We start from the raw sequence: 22,166 nt of genomic DNA, 5'->3' as shown, positions 1-22,166 counted from the left end.
TCTTCTTCTTACTTAAGAATAAGTCTTTCTACTTGTTCTTATACTTCTTACTTAATATTGCCTTCCATTGAATTGTTTTAGAATAAACTAATTATTTTATGGATACTTCAAAAGAGGACAAGAGATAGAAAAGGTCATAAAACTCATCATCATCAGCAAAGCCAAGAGACTATAGCCAAGGTGTCCTACTTCCAAGCTTAGTGCCCTTTTTATTACACTATGGGAACAGCAGAACAAGGTTGGCATTAACTGTTCTTTATCCCTCCCTTGCATAGAGAAAAAAGAAAAATAATCTTCCAAAAATCTATCAAGAAGGATTAATATTAAATATAGAACTTATTTAATTGAGGGCTGCCATACACTGACATGGTTTTAACAGTTAGAAATTATGAAGGATTATAAAAAATAAGGAAGAAATTAAAGTGGCAGTGCACCATGGATAGTGTCCTAGACTTGACTGAGAAAATCCAAAAGTACAAATTCTACTGCTGACACTGCGTGATTTAGGGGAAATAATTTAACTTTTATGTGAACCTGACAACTCTCTAGGGTTTATTTATTAAGTCATAAATGCCTAAAATTTACAAAGATTTTTATATTCCCATAGTAATAATGAAACAGCCACAATAGTGAAAACTAAGATCTTCTTGGTTTTTCAGAACTAGATAAAAATAATACTTTAAAAAATAACTGAAACTAGAGAAGTCCTAAAATTGGTCCTCTAAAATTGGGAAGAAAGAGATTTTAAAGAGATTGATAAAATTGTTATTCTTTAAGATGTTATGAAATGACAACTCAGTCCTCTATCTCCTCCACTTTTGATGTCACCATACTGTTTTTTTCCTCCTGCTGGAATTAAATCATTCCTAGTACTGAGTGCAAGGGATTTTTTTTTATTTTTACTAAACACTGACAATGCTTCATAGAAGAGATCTTTAGAAGATTAAAGCCCAGTTTCCCCTTTCCTTCTCATAACAGGTAGTTGACATGAGGAATAGAATGGTAGCTATGAAATGAAGAAAATTGGGTTTAGCTACTTACTGGTAGTTGAAGCATCTTAATTTAAATAAAATTAAAAATATAAGAGTATGTATGTAGACATACATAAGTATGTGTGTATACATATTAGATAACATGAAAACATTGATCAGAAAGCAGGTGGCTGGTGAGGAAGGTAGAGTATAAGCAAGGTTTAATATGATGGAGCTTGGGTTCTATCTTAATGGAAGAGGAGTACATGGTGAGATGAGAGAAAGGTTTCAGTTTTCTATTAGAGAATAAGGCAAAGTATAAAGCTGAAAGATAAAAAATATAACAGAAACATAAAGAAGAGTACATGAAGGAAGAGAAGGTTTGGAATGGGTTTCACAGGGAGGCAAATAGGGAAACATTTGCTGGAGAAAAGGCCCATTTGATGCTGGATAATGCAAAGTTGCAATCCACTTATTTGGCATAGCTTTGACTTCTTCCTGCTATATTCAGCACCTCATGAATAAGAATAGAACTTTGAATGGTGGCAGAAATTTGGGGCTAAAATTTGACAAGAAATAAATGCTAATGAGACAAGGAGAAAAGTGAAAAAAGAGAAGAGCAAGGGATGGATTTGAAATGGCTAACTCGAATGTTGAAACTGAAGAGGGAAGACAAGTCAGAGCAGATGGCTGAAGGGTTCTGAAATCTCAGTGAGAGTAAGGGGTAGATTTAATGGAGTTGTGGCAAAGACAGAGGTGGAAAAAAAGGAATCTGAGTGGTCGTATGGAAGATTAGCAGCTTCTAATTAGGGAAGTGGAATACTTTTACATAAAGGTGCCATATACTTACTATATGGTCGTGATTATGGCTGAGTTTCACATGGTCATGAAATTTAAGGAGGCTCAGAAAAGGAAATGTTAGGAGCTTTGAAGAAGTATCTAGGTGGATATTACATCCCCGAGGAAAGGGAAGGATCTGATGACTTCATTTATGACCACTATCTCCCCCTACTTAATTAACTCTAAGGGTTCCTTAGAACGTTTAGGAAAAGTATAAATCCTCCCGCTTCCGAGAGACTACTACTACTGGTCTGCACAAACTCTTTTCATCCTGTCTTTTCCTACACCTATGCTATTCCTCTTCACAGATGGCTGTCTTGTCCAGACAAATTGTTCCTGTTCTTCACACATGGTTCTTTTTATCCTACTCTGTGGTTCTGAAATGGTCTCTTGTTTTTCCAACTCTTCCTGGTAATGACCTCTGAACTCATGTCAACTTCTCAGAATCCTTAGTTTCCTTCTGACAACCTCAACTGCTAATGTCTTTCCTCTCCAAAAATACCCTTTTTATGTTGTTATATAAATACTATTTATCTTCCTCAGTAGAATATTAGTTCCTGGAGAGAAGAAACTATTTTCGTGTTTTTATATACTGTGCTCAGACAATAAGTGTGGTATAGGAAACAAAGGACTGATTTTAGAACCAGGAAGGTGTGGGATCAAGTTCCATCTCTGACTGTAGGCATCTTAAGTTAATTAACATTTCATTCAGTACTTTAGGTTATAAGTCACAGAAAAGTGCTGACTTACATTGGTGGAAGAAATTTCATTTCACTGAAATCATAGGTCTATTCAATCCAAAAGGACAGTACATAATATAAATGAGTCACATTAATTAATAAATACTTGTTTATAATTTAATTGATTCATGGACAGAAATTTTCATTCATGGAGGAAATTTACCCACTGGAATTCATTCAGCATGATTTATCATCATGTTGACGAAATCACATATTCTTTGCACAATATTAAAAAAATAAATACTAGCTTCCTCCATTCATATTTGAAAGTATTCAGGCCAAAGACTTAACAGTATTTGGAATCTAGATTCTATACTTCTGTTTTTGACTATGCAACATCATTTTTGTTTTATCGACTATCAAAACACCTGTTTTAATAGTTGGTGAAATGAGAAAGGTCAGAAAACCTCTTGAGGAGGTGTGTCCTAATAAGATTTAAGTCTCAATTGTAGGTACCAAGATGTTTCAATAAATCTAGATAGTCATTCGGATTCTTTCATCCATCTCCACTTTTGAATCACTGGGGCTTCCTCCAACTCTACTCACTTCACAGGATTTGATCCATAACTAATCATAATATAGGATTTTGCTTAGAAGTTGGAACAGCTTTAAAGTTTGCTCTGAGCTCAGCACAGACCATGCCATTAGCTCTATAAAATGATAGGATAGAGGAGTTCTTTGCCCTATACATTTTATGAATTAATTGAACTAACTATAAATAGCCCCTACTAAGGCAGACATTTATGGCATCACCTTGAAATATATCATTCCATAATTCCCTTGAATTCCTTAGAGTTGAGCAGAAATAAAATCTTTTCCCTTGTGAAATTCAATTCTATAAAAAACTGGACCTCTTAGTTTGGGGTTTGGCTTCTTTTGATTTCAAATAACTACGTAATTTAATAGACTATAATAAATAAAGTTAATACTTGGCTGGGGAGGAGAGAGAGCAAAAAAGAAATACCAGGACTTGAGATCAAGAGAGACAGATACAGAGAGATAGACGGGGAGAGAGAGAGAGAGAGAGAGAGAGAGAGAGAGAGAGAGAGAGAGAGAGAGAGAGAGAGAGAGAGAGAGAGAGAGAGAGAGAGAGAACTTAGTGATTATCTAGTTTAGGCCCCCTCCTTTTTTCATATCAGTAAATTTTAAGTCTGACCTTGGACATGTGGGCAGTCAGTAATAATAATAATAATAATTTGTTCCATAATGCTTTATAATTTGAAAAGATATGCCATTTAATTCTCATAAGAATCTAGCATATAATAGGATCCTGGCTCGATAGATCCTGAAGTAGAGGGAACATTAGATGTCCTCTATTTCAACCCACTTTACATGTGAGGAAATTGAAGTATAGAGGGCTTACGTGATTTCCCCAAGATCATACAGGAAATAACAAAGCCAGGACTTGAATTCAGATCTTGTCACTACAATTTCAGTGCTATCTCCACTAGTGCCTTTCAAATACCTTACTATGGAGTAGATAAATGGAAATGGATGGAAAGATTAGTTGATTACAATTGTTGGTTTTGTAACATTATCTATAATTTAGTTTCAACTTCCTCCAGGTAGCAGCTTTAGTAAATCAGGATCAGTTCACTACTCCTACCCAACAAGACAGACTGAAATCAGAGGTAATTTTTAAAGCAGATTTTATTATTCCACTGTAAAGAACAGGAAATTGAGTATGAGAGAAGTTAATGACTCACCCATGGTCATTAGTAGATAGAGTCAGTCAGTAGAAGAGGTTATGCTCTTTGAATGAAAGTCCTCACCTCAATGCTCTTTCCTTTGCAGTACACTGTCAGAATAGTATAATTTTGGGGGTAGTAGAAACCTTGGTTAATTAAGCAATTAATTGATTGATTTTCTTTCATAGGAATACTGTGTTACTCTCATTGAGGTAACTAAATATTCCACTGCCCTCTACTAATTCTCTTGGTAAAGAAAGGAGCCCCCTTGAGCTCAAAATGAAGTAACTGAAAGAGAAGCCTAAAAATCAGAGATATTAACATGCTAGAGATTGAGAGTTTAAAGAAATTTCAGAGGTCATTTAATCCATCATCCTTATTTTATACATTAGAAAACTAAAAGCCAAATAAGGGAAGAGATATTCCCAGATTGTCCATCAATTTGAACAAGTCACTGAATGTGTCTCTGCAGCAGGTTCCTTGGGGTACGCAGACAGCACAATTAGGGAGAGGCGCTAGATGTTTCTAGGTTCAGCTCAAATATTCTGTGAGGGGAAATAGCTTCTCCACTTTCCCCTAGAGAATATACCCCCTTCATTTCCATTAAATCTTACACAATGTTGGCTTCAGCAGCCACTATCAATCTACTTGGTTAGACCTCAGGGATTAAGCTAGGTCATACATCAGACAAAAGACAATTAAAGAAGCTTTCAGTGGGCTTCTTTCCCTACTCTCAAATTCTAGCCAATTTCAGAGTATAAGACATTGTTGGAGAGCTTTCTGGTCTTGCTTCATACCAGAACAAATAGTCTCTGGTGAGCAGTTGTGTTTCTTCCACAATCTGGGTATGAATATTTGTTTCCCAAGGTTTACCATATATTTCAACCTCACACAAACAATGTTATCCATATAACTAGTGATGTGAGAAGAAAAAAAATAGCAAATGCATTCTGCAAAAGATGAGTAGTTTTTCTTAGCTTATTCAGTATTTCTCTTCTGACTCCCTCCCCCTCCTGCCATTATTGGATAAGAATCTAATGATGTCACCATTTTGGACAACAACTATCCAAGACCATTCAACATCCTTCAGGAACTGAAACAAACTTCTTTTGAGTTCACAGGTTGCTAGGTATGCACAGCTACTATCTTCCTTTTATCTTAATGAGCAGTTGCATAGTCTTACAATTAAAGATAATTGTAGAGTGTAAAATCTAGATTGTGATTATCAGAACACAGAATGAAGCTTAGTACTGTTGAAAAAGAGGCTCTGTCAATGAAGCACCTTTGAATCTAGATGGGACCTTAAATATTCTGCCCTTCCTGTAACCAGTTTTTCCTTCTCCCCTCTTCTTCTGTGTATCTCTGCCTCCCTTCCTTATTCCTGATTTTAACTAGATTCAAATTCTTGAATTTAATCCAATCTGAGCTCTTTGATCTGTAAATTCAAATGAAGGTGAGTTAAAGAAATGGTAACATAAGAATGCTATGGAATATTAATGACACCTAAGAAATGATAAATGTAAAAATGCTAAGAAACAGAAGACAACTCGCATGAATTGGTGGGAAGTAAAGAATAGCAGAACCAAGATGATAGTTGAACCAGTAATGGAAAAGAATACTATTTCAGAGTTGTAATCACAACTGAGAGACTTCATGACTTAAGACAATGAAAGATAAAGAAATCCACTTTCCTCTAGCAAAGACGTGGAGGTCTACAATTGCATAATGAGGCACATATTTTCAGATATATCCAGTGTATTCATTTCTCTTATGTACATATCTTTTAGGATTTTCTTATTATTGCTGTTCTTATTCACATGGAGTCACAGGGAAATATTAGTTATTAAAAAAGCAATTAATAGTTAAAACTGTTGAAGCAATTAATAATTAAATTTAATGACATCATAGTACAATGTGAAGAACAGGAGATCTGAAGTCATAGGTTCTGAGCTTAGTTTTTATAACCAAGGTAACATGGGGAAAAGGTTCATAGCACAAGTAAAAGGGAGAGTAGGACCTCTGGGGACTGCCATCTGCTGGATCATGAAAGAATGGGGAAGAAGGAGGGCAGGAGAACTAGTTCTCTGTGCTGCTAAAAGAGAATGTCACAGAATTGAGCTTATAGCCTTGTTGTAATGAGATATTACCATATAATCTTATCAGAGATTTTAGTTAAATAATATAATATAAGAATATAAGACATGGTCGATGTGTTGGTTAGTTTTGCTAAGTAGTATTTTGGGAGTAAGCTATTTTACACTCTAGTTGTAGACACAGTTGCATTTTTAGAAAATGATTAAATTACCCCAAAACTTCTGTATAATTTATGCTTATAATTCCTATACATAGACATGAACAAGGACTAGATCACTGAGATAAGGAACTCATGGTTGAGGAAACTCCCTTTCTCAATTCAACTTGGCACCTTCTCTGTAACATTTAACTTTAGAGAGCTTCCTGGAGCACTGAAAATTTAAATGACAGTCTCAAGATAACATAGCCAGTATATGTCCCACACAGAACTAGAACGCCTGTTTTCTTGGTCTACCCCTTATTCAATATGCTACACTATTTTTAAATTATTTTTTATGTTGTTACTTATTTTCATTTGTATCTAACACTTTATGACCCCATTTGGGGTTTTCTTGGTAAAGATACTGGAATGGTTTGCTGTTTCCTTCTCCAGCTCCCTTGACAGATCAGGAAACTGAGGCAAATAGGGTTAAGTGACTTGGCCAGGATTACAAGTCAGTAAGTTTTTGAGGTCATATTTCAACTCAGCATTTCTATCTACTATACCACCTAGTTAATCCAACTTCTTTCTATACAATATGATATAGAGCTGCTGGGCTAGTTAGTACAGTGAAAACTGTTACTAGCTGTTTCAGATTCACAGTCTCCTTTTAAAATGCAAATCACCAGATTTCAGAGTTTATAGCCAATAAATCTTATATTTAAGCTATTTAATATGTATATATAATATATGATAATATATTATACATGGATATAACACATATCAGAAGCCAGTTTAGATGGAATTTATTCATTTTCTAAATATGCAAATGTGAGTAAACCTAGATTTTAAAATAAGATTTACAGGCTGTAAACTTTGAAATCTGACAATTTGTATGTTAATGTGGGAACTGTGTAAATCTGAAACTGCTGCTAACTGATATCACAATGCCAACTGAGAAAGTGGGAATTCTGTCACTGATTTGAAGAATGACAGAGCTGGAAGGGCTATCTGAAACCATCTGGTTCAATGCTCCCTTTCTTCAGGTGAGAAAAGGTCTGAATTCAAAGCAGAGGTTTGGAACTGTCCACTATCTCCCAAATAGTAATTGATGGGATAGGGATAAGAAAGAGAATAGCCACATTCCCAGTCCGGGGTCTCCCCCCCCCGCCCCCCAGGAAATATGGGAACAGATGACTGAGGGACTTTGAGAGTAGGAAGAACTTTGCCTCACTTGTCCAAGGGGTTGAGGGAAATTCTCCACCTCAGTGTCAAAAAGCAGATCAACTAAAGGAAGGATGCTCTAGTCCTTGGTCATAACAGAAGCAGAATACCTATTCAAATAAAACTTGTGGTTACAGATAGAGTGGGAATCAGAAAATTGTCATCCCTTGCCCCCGTCTCCCCCGTTGGTTCTGCAACTCTGTGGTCATAGTACGTTGGATCAATTACCTATCTGAGCCAATCCTATAAAAAGAGAACACTGGCTTATAGGACAGTTAAGATCTGTTCAGGAATATTTTTGGACTTCTTATTTTTGGAGATCTTTATCTTCATTTACCTCATTTGTCTTAAGGCAGGGGACTGTGTGTGTGTGTGTGTGTGTGTGTGTGTATGTGTAAAGATAGACCTCTTTGTTAGTCTCCCAAAGCCTATGAATTCATTTTCAAAATAATGTTTGAAATGTATAAATGAAATGCACAGAATGACAAATGAAATAACACGAAAAGGACTCTGCAAATTTTAAAACTATGTAAATGTTAGTTGCTACTACTGCTACATACTAGTAACACTAGTAGCAGCAGCAGTAGTAGTTCTCAGTAGTATGTAGTAGGAGGAGGAGGAAGAAGAGAATAAAAACAATTGTATCAAAATAATTTTCCCCCAAACCCAAAGTTTATGGATCACAGGTTAAATTTTGTTGTTGTTCAATCCTTTTACAGTTATGTGTATCATTTGAGGTTTTCTTGTCCAAAGCAATGGAGTGGTTTGCCCTTTCCTTCTCTGGTTTGTTTTACAGACAAGCAAACAGAAGCTAGAAGGGTTAATTAAGTGACTTTCCCAGGGTTACATAGCTAATAAGTGTCTGAGGCCAGGTGTCAACTTTGGAAGCTGAGTCTTCCTGTCTCCAGGACCAACATTCTATCCACTGTACCACCTAGCAGTCCCTGGTTAAAAACAATCACCAGGGAAAGCTGGGTAGTTCAGTGGATTGAGAGCCAAGCCTAGATATGGGAGGTCCTGGGTTCAAATCTGACCACAGACATTTCCCAGCTGTGTGACCCTGGGCAAGTCACTTAACCCCCATTGCCTACCCTTACCACTCTTCTGTCTTGGCACCAATACACAGTATTGATTCCAACATGGAGGGTATGGGTTTAAAAAATTTTTTTAAATCCTCCATTAGTTTAAGAAGCCTTGACTTAAACGTATTTATATCTTTTCACAAAGCTCTCTCCTCCTCCCTTTCTTACTTATTGTTCCTCAAAGGCAACATCCTATCTCCATTCTACTATATGCTTGATATTTTTTCTTTCCTCACCAGTACTCTTTGGAATCTCTGGTTTTTGTCAGAAAGCAAATCAAGAGTCTTCCTCTGCAAGAAACTTAAACACATTTCTCCCAACTTGTATTCTGTCCTCTGTTCCCAAAATATCTTATATTCATTTTCTAAATGTTATGCATTAATTCTATGTCAATATGTAGTTTCCCTAAAATAATATTAGCTTTGTGAAGAAAAGGAGGAACTCAAGCTATTTCACCTCCAATATTTAAAAATATCTCTTGGGGGGGGGGTACTGTATATTGGCATGTAATGCCTGAAGGTTGATTGATTATTTGAACAGTGATACTTTAACAGAAAAACAACGAATCACTTCAGATGATTCTTAGAGGCCATCAAATCTAAACTCATCAGTTTAGGAAGGAAGAATCAAGTGTGAAAGATGGAAGGTGACTTGCCTACAGTCACTTAGGAAGTAAATAACCAGTGTTCATTCATTTATATCTCACTGTTATTCTACCCTGTTAGGAAAATCTCATCTTCTATTCAGCCTGTCACTACCTGCTCAGTTTTGCTTAACAATGATCAATATGAATCTAATACAAAATGGAAAGACCTTCCACCTGCTTTTTTATTTTTATTTAAAGTGTATGCTTTAATTATCACTTTGGTAGGTGACAGGATATTTGTAATAAGTGTACCTTTCAATCTATTTCAAGAAGTGGTGCTTTAAGTAATTTTACAGGTTATATTTTCATACCATGGATGTAAGACAAAAAATCAAAGAGAAAAAAGTGAGAGGGAGAAAACAGACTATTAAAAAAAGTAACTGAGCAGTTAAGAGAAAATATTTCAGTTTTATAATAAGCAATTACAAATGTTAAGGGCTGTTTTCAAAGTATAAATCAAACTTTATTTTTGGATAATAAAAGGAATCACTGAATGATAGGTATCTTACTTAGATCATTTATAAACTTTAAAAAACTGCATCTGTTTTATAGATGGTGGAAAAAGATATAAAGATTTCTCTCAGATCTTAAAGAAGAGTAGAATGCTAAAGCAGACAGAATGAAGTATACAGTCCCTCTGAGCTCAAAATCTCAGAGGCTATTTTTTCTGCTCTTTACCATCTCTTTGTCCTTTCTTTGTATTTCATTTCTCCGAACCTCAGTCTCCTCATCTGTAAATTTAAGGGAATGAATCAGAATGACCTTTACCTTTTAACTATTATTTCTGACTTTTGTGTGATTATTTCAAGTCTAGTGTCAATGATCCCTACTTGCCTACAAAGAATATCCCATTTCCCACCTCCTATACCATGCATTTCTTGATGAATTAATGGATAAAAAATGCATATGGTGTGCCTAGTTCTGCACAAAGCACTAGAATACCAATTGAAGTGACACAATATACAAGGAGTTCTTATTCTGGTGGGTGAGACACACATAAAGAAGTGGAAGCCATAGAGAGGTATTTTTGGCATAGGAAGACCCTCAGATAGAGAATGGATTCACAGGGGATCAGGTTGATATTTTTTGTTGTTGTTCAATAATTTTTCAACCATTTCTGACTCTGTAATCTCATTTGAGGTATTTTTAGTGAATTGGTTTGTCATTTCCTTCTCCAACTCATTTTATAGATGAGGAACATCAGGCAAATGGGGTTAAGTGACTCCCTCAGGTGATATAGCTAATGCATATCTGAGGCTTGATTTGAACTCATGAAGAAAGGAATCTTCCAAACTTCAGGCCCAGCACTCTATGTGCTGTGCCACCTAGCTGCCATCTGCAAGTAAATGGTAGTATTGCTTTGATCATTCCTCACATTGCAAGAGATGGAAGGTACTGAAATGGGGTATCCATGTCAAATGGTCAAGTGAATTGCCTTCACTCATAGATTGTTTAGTGTATCTCTATTTTTATTTCAATCTCTATTTCTATGTCTGCATATGGAATAAAATGGCTTGTGAAAAGAGAGTTGTTTGTGAGGCCAGATACAACGTACATTTATGCCCTGCCTCTGACTCATTCCGCCTGTGACCCTGGGAAAATCTTGGTATTCTAGGCAAGTCTCCAAGAATAATAGTTAACAGTCATACAGCATTTACAAAGTGTTTTGCATATGTTGTCTTATTTTATTATCACGATAACACTGGGAAGGAGGTACTATTATTATTCTTATTTTAGGGATGAATAAACTGAGGCAAATATAGACAAAGTAACTTGCCCAGGATCACACAATGAGTCTGATGTTAGATTTTAACTCACTTTTTTTCTTGATTTCATGCCTGATGCTATATCCACTACATAACCTAGCCTTCTCTAAATTGCTGAAATGAAGCTGACCTGAATAGCCAGAGAGATTTTTCTTCTTTGGGAGTTCTTCCTAATAATGAATGCATTAGTCTAATCCCTATGTAATACATATATTTTACATATATCTGCCCTATGATTTCTTTTGCAGTAGCATTCTGTATATTAAAAATATATGTATTTCTGGGGGCAGTTGGGTAGCTCAGTGGATTGAGATCCAGGCAGGCTTAGAGATGGGAGGTCCTGGGTTCAAATGTGACCTCAGACACTTCCTAGCTGTGTGACCCTGGGCAAGTCACTTAACCCCCATTGCCTATCCCTTACCACTCTTCTGCCTCGGAACCAATACCCAGTACTGACTCCAAGACAGAAGAGAAGGGTTTTAAATATATATATATATATATATATATATGTATATATATATATGTATGTATGTATGTATTTCTTAAGGGTTGTTAGTTTTGCCCTTACTTAGGGTTTCTTTTATAGAAGATCCAGCAATAGTGTAATTTATTGTTCTTAGATCACAGGTTCTACTCATTGAGAATAATAAAATATATAATAAACATTAAAATGAATTAACTCAATTGGATCTATTGTTAGGAAGTATAAATTATGTAGGTAGACATAGAGGAAATGGAAGTACAACATACAAACCATAGCTTTACTCATATTCAGAAATGCGACACCTACACTATATATTTCCAGACTTAGAAACAAGTCAATTCCAAGACCCCAGCTAAGAGAATTTATATTTCTTGGCTAATCCATTTTTTGCATTTCTTTTTGACTTGACCTTCCCAACCCTGGGTTATCATTATTGAATTTAGCTACACAATCTTTTACTGAGGCCAATTCTCTAGGAAATGCAATTTCCCATGTGGTAGATAGAGAGAAACACAACAGTTTGTGTCTCTATATCTGTGCCTATATTTTTTTACCTCTGATTTTTTTCTCTCTGTCTCTGTCTGACAGTCTGCCTGTATGTCTGTTTCTGTTTGTCTATTTCATTCTTTCTCTTGCTTTCCAGCTGATGGAACCTTCTTCCTGCCAAATTCTTGGAGACTTTCTGTTTAATATTTGTTATTTGATATTTTTTCAAATCAATTTCATACATTTCGAAGCTTTGTCAATTTTAAGAGAGAAAAGTCAAAAGACTGATGAAAATCACACAGGAGACTGCCAAGAATCAGACCTTTTTTTCTCACCCCAAGACATCTTCTCAGAACACCCCAGCTTTGAGGAGTTGAGGTGCCCTGTCATTATTCTCTTAATCAAAAATGCTGTCAAACATTTTTTTACAATGAAAGAAAATTAAATCACTAAAATGTGGTAAAATGATTAGTATAAAGGCTGCTGCTTTCTTTTTCTCTTGAAGTAATTTAAATCCCTTCCTTCTCCCTGGAAACTTGAAATAAGGCACCTTTTTGAGTCATTTCTATTGTATTCAACCAACTTAGAGAATTAAACTCTTTCTAACCTGTCTGAAAATATTTGTAACAGATAAATGAGGTCAAAAAAAGCAATTGCTATGGATGCATCCACGTCTTGATTGAGGTGATTTTTTTTACCATGACTGCTTTAAGACAGCCCATGACAGTTCTCTAATTTTCTTGTCTCCAATCATTTTAAATGCACTTCTCAGAAAAGATGTGATTCACTGTCAGGTGCACCCCATGCCAAAAGGAGGGAGATCCTGTTTTTATCACTAACAATTGTTAAAATGCTTGTTTGAAATGTCATGAGTGTGACTGCAACTTTAACTTTTTCTGTAAGGATCAACACCAATTAGGACTTAATAAGAGGGCAGGAAAACAAAACAAAATAAAAACAACCTTGAGACAAATAATTGTATCGCCTAAGCCCCTTAATAATATGTAACTAGCAAAAGGAAATTGTGATGATGGAAATCAGTTATGTTGGGAGGTTTTAGGTAAAGCAAACCCTTCCGAGCCCTGGAAATTTGTTCTTCAGATCAATGATTCATAGATTTACAGCTGGAAGGGATTTAACTATTCCTCAAATTCAATACCTTTTTTCTTATATATGAGGAAACTGAGGTCTCAAAAAGTGGAAATAACTATGAGAAGAGACAGAAGAAATTTGATTTGGATTTATGTTATTTCATTCTAATTTTCGTATGCTTCTCATTGAACTGTCCTTTCACCTTCCTTTCTATAATTTTAACAATCTGTTGTTCAGTTAACACAGATTAAACTGACAAGGACCATGCAGTTACAAAGTGTTAAGAACAAGATTGGGAACTTGAATAGAACTTGAAAAAATTTTGAGTCCAAATACCTTGCCAATGGGTAGCTATATGCTTACTGTGTTTTTAAATTATGACACGACTGCATTTTGTTTTGTTTGTTTCTTTTTTTTAAGTTTATTGAGTCAATTTAGAACATTATTCCTTGGTTACAAGAATCATATTCTTTCCCCCCCTCCACTCCTCACACCCTTCCCACAGCAGATGCACAATTTCAATGGGTATTACTTGGGTCCTTGATCAAAACCTATTTCCATGTTGTTGGTGTTTGCATTAGGATGTTTATTTAGAGACTACATCCTCAGCCATATCCTCTTGACTCATGTAATCAGGCTTTTTAAACTACCCCCCACCCTCTCCCTCCCTTGTACTGCTTCCCTCCCCACCAATCCATGTGTTACCCTTCTACTCCCCTATAGGGCACAAATCTATTCTCTGTCCCAATGGATTGGATTGTTGTTCCCTCTTTGAGTCAAATTCAATGCACCTAAGAGTTGAGTATTTCCTATCTCCAACCTCTTTACCCTTCCAGTGTATTGATGTTCTCCCCCCTCCCACCATGTGCTTCTTTGTGACATATAAATTTACCCCCTTTTGTTTCTTTTCCCATTTCTTTTAGTATTAACCTCCTTTTTATCTCTAGCTCTATATATTTATATATATGTATACACATATATAGGTATTTATGCATACATATATCTATATACATACATATTTATGTCTTGTCCTTTCATCCTATACAGTTTGTCACTGTTCCCTCTGAGTGTAATTCTTCTAGCTGCCCAGGTGATAGCAACAGTTTTACGAGTTACCAATGACCTCTTTTCTTATAGGGATACATATCATTTTAACTTATTGTGTCTCTTAAAAAAAGTTGGATTTTTTTTGGTTTTGTCTTTCTTTTTTCCCTCTTTCTTAATTACCTTTTTTGATGATTCTCTTGAGTTCTGTGCTTGGGCATCAAATTTTCTGTTCAGGTCAGATCTTTTCTTTACAAATGCTTGGAATTCTTCTATTTTGTTAAATGACCATACTTTCCCCTGTAAGAATATAATCATTTTTGCTGGACAGTTGATTATTTTTTGTAGACCTAGTTCCCTTGCTTTCCAGAATATCATATTCCATGCCTTTCGGTCCTTCAGTATAGATGCAGCCAGATCCTGTGTTATCCTCACTGTAGTTCCATGTTCTTAATGACTTCTTCTTAGCAGCTTGTAATATTTTTCCTTGGTCTGATAGTTCTTGAATTTGGCTATAACATTCTTGGATGTTGTCAGTTGGGGATTAAGTACAGGAGGTGATCTGTGGATTCTTTCAGTCTCCATTTTTCTCTCTTGTTCTAGCATATGAGGGCAGTTTTCTTGGATAATTTCCTGTGTTATGAGGTCCAGGCCTTTTCTTTTGTCATGGCCTTCCAGTAGACCAATGATTCTTAAATTGTCTCTCCTAGAATGATTTTCTAAATCTTCTGTTTTGTGAATGAGGTGGTTCATATTTTCCTCAATTTTTTATTCCTTTGATTTTGTTTTATAGTGTTCTGCTGCCTTATGAAGTCGCTTGCTTCTGATTTCTGGTATTCTGGTTCTTAACGACTGGATTTCATCCCTGGCTTTTTGGTCATCCTCCTTCTGGTCTGATTTTCTTTGGAGGTCATCTTTCATCTCCTTTGCCTCATTTTCAAGATGATTAACTTTGACTTTCAAGATACTGTTTTCTGTTTCCAGATGATTTATCTTCCTTTTTAAATCATTTTCCCAGTTGTCTTCAGCCTCTCTTAATTGTGTAGTAGACAGAGTATTGTGTGTAGAAGGGAAACTCTTATTCTTGAGTTCAACTATAGCCTCAGACACAAATTTGTTGCATCACTCTGAGCACTTAACCCTCTTTCTCTCAAGTTTTCTCATCTGTAAAAATTACCTTGAGAAGGAAATGGTAAATTATTCCAGCATCTTTGCAAGAAAACCCTCAAAAGAGGTCATGAAGAGTCAAGATTGACTGAAAAATGAGTTAACAACCCATAATTTTAGGGTCTTGTAAGCTCTTGTCACCCTAAGACTTAGAGTAAGAAGGAACCTTAGATTTCATGTAAGTAAAAATTCTGATTTTCTAGCTGGGTTCCTTTAGCAATGTGTAACTTTTGTCCAAGCCTACAGAGACATTTAATTGATTAATTTATTTGTTTATGAATTATTAATTATTTTTCATTCATATGTGGAAATAATCTTTGAAAATTGTTTTGACATTTTAGGATTCAGATTTTTATTCTCCCTTTCTTTTCTCCTTCTTACCCACAGTGGTAAATAACCTCTGATACATGTTTTAACAGTGCTTTCATGTAATACATATTTCCATATTTCTCATGTTATGATAGAATATAAAAATCACACATACAATAAAATAGTTATGAAGGAAATAAAGTGGAAGATGACATGCTTTGATCTACATTCAACTCTAACAATTCCTTCTTTAGATTTGTATAGTAGTTTTCATCAAATCTCTTGTAGATATCTTGGCAACTTCAAAGAATTTTGTCAAGGATACTTTATTATCTATTACCCTAACTTGAATTAATTTTAGTTATGTCTCTTCGCTAAACTAGGTACATATGACAGATACACAGTCCAAGACTGGGCATGAAATTGTTTGTACTACACTTCAAGTTTGGTAGAAAGTGATAATGTTTAACAATCCAATATGACCTTCAGGTCATAATCTTCCACTAGAAGATGAGTTGAAATGGAGTTATGTGTAACTTTAGAAAACCATAATACAATTCTGACTTATTGATTTTGTTTGTGTAAATTTTTTTAATTTAATGTAGTCAGAGTTATCTATTTTATATCTCCTATTTTATTGTTTTATGCCTTTGCATATAATTTATTAAAAACTCATTTCATTTATGATTTTAATGAAATGAATGCTGAGGATTCTTACGTTTTTTCAAATTCTGGAATTCTAGAACCTTCTAGAAATAACCTAGGTCATTTCCATTACATGACAGAGCAATTAGTGGATTCTTTGATCATTCAGTCAGAATGTTCTCCTCAGAGGTTCTCCTCAGAACCGAGGAGCAATCTTTATAGCAAGTGACATTGATAAAGGCTTCATTTCTCAAACATACAGATAAGACAAACTTATAAAAAATATAATGCATTTTCAAATTGACAATGGTCAAAAATATGAAAAATCAATTCACAGAGGAAGAAGTTAAAACTATCTTTAAAATGTTCTAAATTGCTATTAATTAGGGAAATGCAATTAAAACAAATCTGAGATATTACCTCGCAGATATCAAAATGGTTAACATGATAAAAAAGGGAATGTCACAAATATAGGAGAGAATGAACTGACACACTGTTGATAGAGAACTGAAACAATTATTGTGAAGAACAATATGGAACCATGCCCAAATGCCCATAAAAACATTTATACCATTGGACATAGCAATACAACTACTAGTTCTGTATCTCCAAAGAGATCAAAATAGGTGGAAAGGCCCTACATTTAGCAAAATATTTATAAAAGCTTTTTTTTTTCTTCTGGTATGAAAGAACTAAAAATGAAAGATTGTCCATAAATTGGGAAATGGATGAATGAATTGTGGTATATAACTGGAATGGAATACTATTTGGCTTTAAGAAATGAAAATTAAGCTGATCACATACACACACAAAAAAAAAAACTGGGAAGACATATGGATTGATGTAAAGTGAACCGAATGATGAGAATGTTGTACAGAGTAACAATAGTGTATGATGATCAACTGAGAATGGCATAGCTATTATAAGCAAGGCAAAAATTCCAAGAATCCAAGACAGTTCTAAAGAACTCATGTTGAAAAAAAGACTATCCATCTCTAAAAAGGCATTGGTGTAGTTAAAATTCATATTGAAGCATGCCATTAATTTCCTCCATTTTTCCTCTAGTTTAAGTAATATATCTTTTTTTCCCCACAAAATGATTACCATGGAAGAATTATATTTTAGCATATGTACAAACTATATCATATACTAACTGCCTTCTTGGGAAGGGGTAGAGGTAAGTAGGAGGGGAGGGAGAGAAATGCATTGTAAAATGTTGGGAAATAATTACAAATATTGCTATTAACTTGTGAAATACATGTACAAAAATTATCAGCCTTGTCTTGAAGATTTCCAAATAGAGGAAACCAACTACCTTTCTAGATATCCATTCTACTTTTGGACAGTTACAATTTTAAGAATTTTTAATTTTTTCTTCTCTTCATTTTTTGTCTTCTACATTAAATTTTCACGTTTTTTGATGTCTACTATTGCTATAGCTTTTGTTCTTTAGACCAAACAGAATAACTCCTGTTCTTTCTTCACATAACAACTTTTCAAACATATGAAGACAATACGATGCCCCTCCCTCCAAGTTTTAACTTTTATGAGCTGAATTTGATAAGTTTCTTGTCATATCATAAATTTTATCAATGATTAGCTGAGAAAACATACTATTTAAGCTTTATAAATTGCTGGTAGAAGAAGAATGTATTCATTTCTAACATTTTTGCATTACTTTTTCATTAGAAAATAGTTTCTTTTTGGAATGAAAAACTTTTATTTTCTGATGTACTCTTTCAAAGATGAATATTAACATTCAAAACAATAATTTTTCTCACCTGGAAGTTTGACATAGAAATTTATCCTTTACAAACATATTTGTGTACTTTTGATAGAAAATAAGTTCAATTCCTCATTTTTCAATTTCAATTTCAACTTTTTGGGAATCAGATGTCATGACTAAGGGTATATAGTATGCACCAAAGTTCTTAACCTTCCCAAGTAAACCCCAAACTATTTTTTGCACTTAATCCTCAAAATACTTAATACTTAAAAAAGATACTGAACTATATTAATAGATATACAATTATGTACTATTCAATACTGAACATTTCACTAGTATATACTGATGATTGATTCCAAAGTTCAATCAATAATATCAACCATTTATATATACTTAAAAGTTTGTAAAATTCATTCTTCATATTATTTCCTTGGATCTATAGCACTGACTTGTGAGATGGGACTGAAGGTATTATAATTCCTGTTTTTCTGATAAGAAAACTAATGCTTAGAGAGATTGTGTCTTGCTCAAAGTCATACAACTAGTAAATTTCAGGGGACTAATCTTGAAACCCATTTTTTCATGATCCAAGACCATCATTATTTCTATTATATTATATTGTCTCTAGACTTTTGTCAAGAAACTAAAATGAAAGGAAATCCTGACACAGAGATCCAATTCAATTCTACAAATATTTATTGAGTTCCTACTATATCCAGCCCACTAAGATCAGTGTTAGAACTATCATAAAGAAAAAAATAGTCTGTTCTTTGGAGAGTTTATAATGTAATAAGGAAAATGTGATGCTCCATTTACACGAACACACGTGAGGCAGAATGTGATAAATGTAAACAATTGATTTCCCATAATGTTCTAAAGTGTTAGATGAGGAAAACCACTTTCAGTTGGATGATAGGGATGGGAATACAGCTGAATTCACTTAGGTGAATTCATCTTGAGTGACTTTAAGGAAGAAAGGAATTTCAGGGCTGAGCTTTTGTGTTAATCACATGAAGTTGTATTGGACACTTGGCAAAACTTAATGCACTATACTTAATGTAAGTATTGTTGTAGACTGAGAAAGGGGGAAAGTCCAGAAAATATACAGTTAAATAATCTGAGCTTTTATGCATTTTGTCAGGTTGGGTATTTAGAGATCACTCATATCAAAGTCTCTGAATCAACTTTTCCCCCACCATTGCAGTTTCACACCAATCATGAAGTAGAAATAGCTCTTAAAATTCGAAGCAAAATGACCCAAAATTTTCTTTCCAGACTCATTAGGTATTACACTCTATTAATCTTCACTTCTGTACTTTGTATTTCAGATCATCTGACAGTCTCTCTGTTCTTCATCCTCATGGAGATGAGGAACAGGTTTGTTCATATGTTCATTCAAAATATTCATCTCTTATCTTCACCACAACTGAAGAGCATCAATTTTGTATCACTGTTTCCCTTACATTCTCATTCTCACAACCTCATAATATTCCTGGAAACCCATAGCTTTCACTCTAAAGTCCTCTGCTGGCAAGGTCATGTTTATGCTTGTTAGTATAATTCACAAAATTATTATAGCTTTCATTCCAAGGAGTAGGTATATTTTTATTTAATGGCTATAGTAGCTATCTTCAGTGATCTTTGAGCCCTCAAATATAAAATCAGATAATGCTTTGAATTCTTTTCCCTCTATTTGCCATGAAGTGATGGTACTAGTTACCAGGATCTTAGTGATTTTCTCAATGCTAATCTTCAAGCCAGCTTTCATACTCTCCTCTTTCACTCTTATCAAGAAGTTTCTTAATTCTTGTCCACTTTCAGACACTGGGGTAGTATCTTCTCTACATCTGAGATTGTTGATACTTTTCCTGGCAATTTTGAAATTCAGATTTTGGTGCATTTAGTCTGAAAATTAATATAATATGCTCTTCTCAAAACATAAAGCCCTGTCATATTGCTTTCCTAATCTTAAAGCAGTCAGTTCTTCCATGTTTGTTTCTAAAGGTAGCTTTTTGACCCACAAATAGATTAATTAAGAGTATTATTCCATAATAAGGCTGCAATTCTCTTCCTCTGACTTTGGCCATCACGTTTATGTTGTCCATTTCTAGATATAGATATCTGACTGTGACCTCTCCTTTGAACTCAAGTACTATGTTCAACATTCTATATTGGACATTTCCCAGAATATCAACTTTTCTCCTAATCCTCTTATGACTTTGTGGAAATTCTGTAATATCTCAGAAGCTCATTTTTCCTTTCTGTAAACCTTTAACTACATGTGAAAGACACTTCCATCTGTTAAATCTGGCATTCTAAGTGAATATCATTCCTAATAAATCCAAATAAAAACAGTGTATTGGTAATGATATAATCAGGGCAGGTTGATGGTACAGTGTATAGAAAGCTGTATCTATAGTCAGAAAGACTCATATTCTGGAGTTTAATTCTGGCCTCAGAAACTTCCTAGTTGTGTGACCCTTGGTAAGTCACTTTATCCTGTTTGCCTCACTTTCCTCATCTGTCAAATTAGCTGGAGAAAGAAACAGCAAACCACTCAATATCTTTGCCAAGAAAACCCCAAATATGCCATGAAGATTCAGATCTGGCTGAAACGAATGAAATATAATCATGATATAATCATGAGAAAAATTAATGCACAGAAATTTATATACTTTATTTCACTGTATCTTCACACAATACCTCTGAATACTATAGACATTATCCCTATTTCATAAATTAGGAAAGTTCCTTAAAAATATTAAATGATGTCCATAGCCATGAAAACATGGCCTTCAAGCCCATGTATCTACTCAATTAGAATGCAGGATGTTTATTTCTGGTATATCACATTAACTCTGCTTATCAGTTTTTCTTCTGGCTCTAATCCTACTAACTTTCCAGTTTTATTGTTGGTACTTCCATTATTAAATTGGTGAACTTTAAGAAAAAAGTGATGGCATATAAAATTCGGTCATTTAGTCATAAAGACTATTCATCCAAATCTTTATCTATTACACATTAAGAACCAAATATAACTGTTTTAATGTAATTCTCAACTATTAATAATGTATATATATATGCTAATTTATCTTCAGCACATTCACATTTCTGAATAGAGACTTGAAAACATACATTGTGATTTAACTTTTTTAGAGCATTTACAACTCTATAAAAAACATTCACTTCTACCATGTGACATGTTATAGAGAAATTTCATTTTATCATGCAGGCATAAGTTTCTAGATTTGATTGCTTTAAAGCAAATAATTTTTATAATAAAATTTATTAATAAAATTCCAATTTTAGAATTGTTAATATGTTTTTACTATGACAAAGTATATTTTAAAAAGCATTCTTTAATTATTAAAGACTGCCCTATATTTATCCTAAAATACATAAACTTTGGTACAGTACTATGTTTTCCTCATTTTCAAATGAATTTTCATATTAAAATTACAAAATAAAATATTTCTACAGAAAGAAAAAAAACAGTTCCATTCTGATTAGATTTATTTACAAAAGCAATTTGAGCATTTTATCTCATCTTGGACTTCTCTCCTCTGATCTGTGTTCATCTTTTTTTAATCCTATTTCTTCTAGGGGTCATACATATAGAACTTTATGATGGTCTGTCTATCTACCTATCTATCTTCATTTTTCTTTCTTCACATGTATGTGTGTATTAATTTATATATATAGCTATATTACTCTATATGTAAGTATACACAAATAGTATAGAAATAGCTATATATGTATCTGTATATAAATATACATATGTATACATATGTGTATGTATGTATTCATAGAACTGTCATAGCCTTCATCTGTTAAATATGCTAACATTGACTACCATTAATCATATAGCATCCACAATACACTTTGCTAAATATCAAGAAAAGTAAGAGATACTTCAGACTTCATGATAATTTTTATGTTTTAGAAAATAAAACAAAAATTGTACATGTATATACATATGTGTGTATATAAAAACACACACAGATTAATAGATAGGTTGATAGA

The 22,166-nt window shown here is 34.1% G+C and overlaps 1 protein-coding gene and 1 long non-coding RNA gene across 10 annotated transcripts in view; one reads left to right on the top strand and one right to left on the bottom strand.

Moving 5' to 3' along the window:
• LRRC4C (leucine rich repeat containing 4C) overlaps positions 1–22,166 on the bottom strand; it is a 1,396,296-nt gene that overhangs the window by 762,328 nt on the left and 611,802 nt on the right. The gene's annotated exons all lie outside the window — the stretch shown is intronic.
• The window catches only part of LOC130454992 (uncharacterized), a 67,048-nt gene that overhangs the window by 10,897 nt on the left and 33,985 nt on the right, over positions 1–22,166 (top strand). The window lies entirely within an intron of this gene.

This window comes from Monodelphis domestica, chromosome 6 (genome assembly GCF_027887165.1).
Source record: "Monodelphis domestica isolate mMonDom1 chromosome 6, mMonDom1.pri, whole genome shotgun sequence".
In the NCBI taxonomy this organism is placed as follows: domain Eukaryota; kingdom Metazoa; phylum Chordata; class Mammalia; order Didelphimorphia; family Didelphidae; genus Monodelphis; species Monodelphis domestica.
Note: the sequence above shows the minus strand (reverse complement) of the source record. Positions and strands in the feature narration are given on the sequence as shown.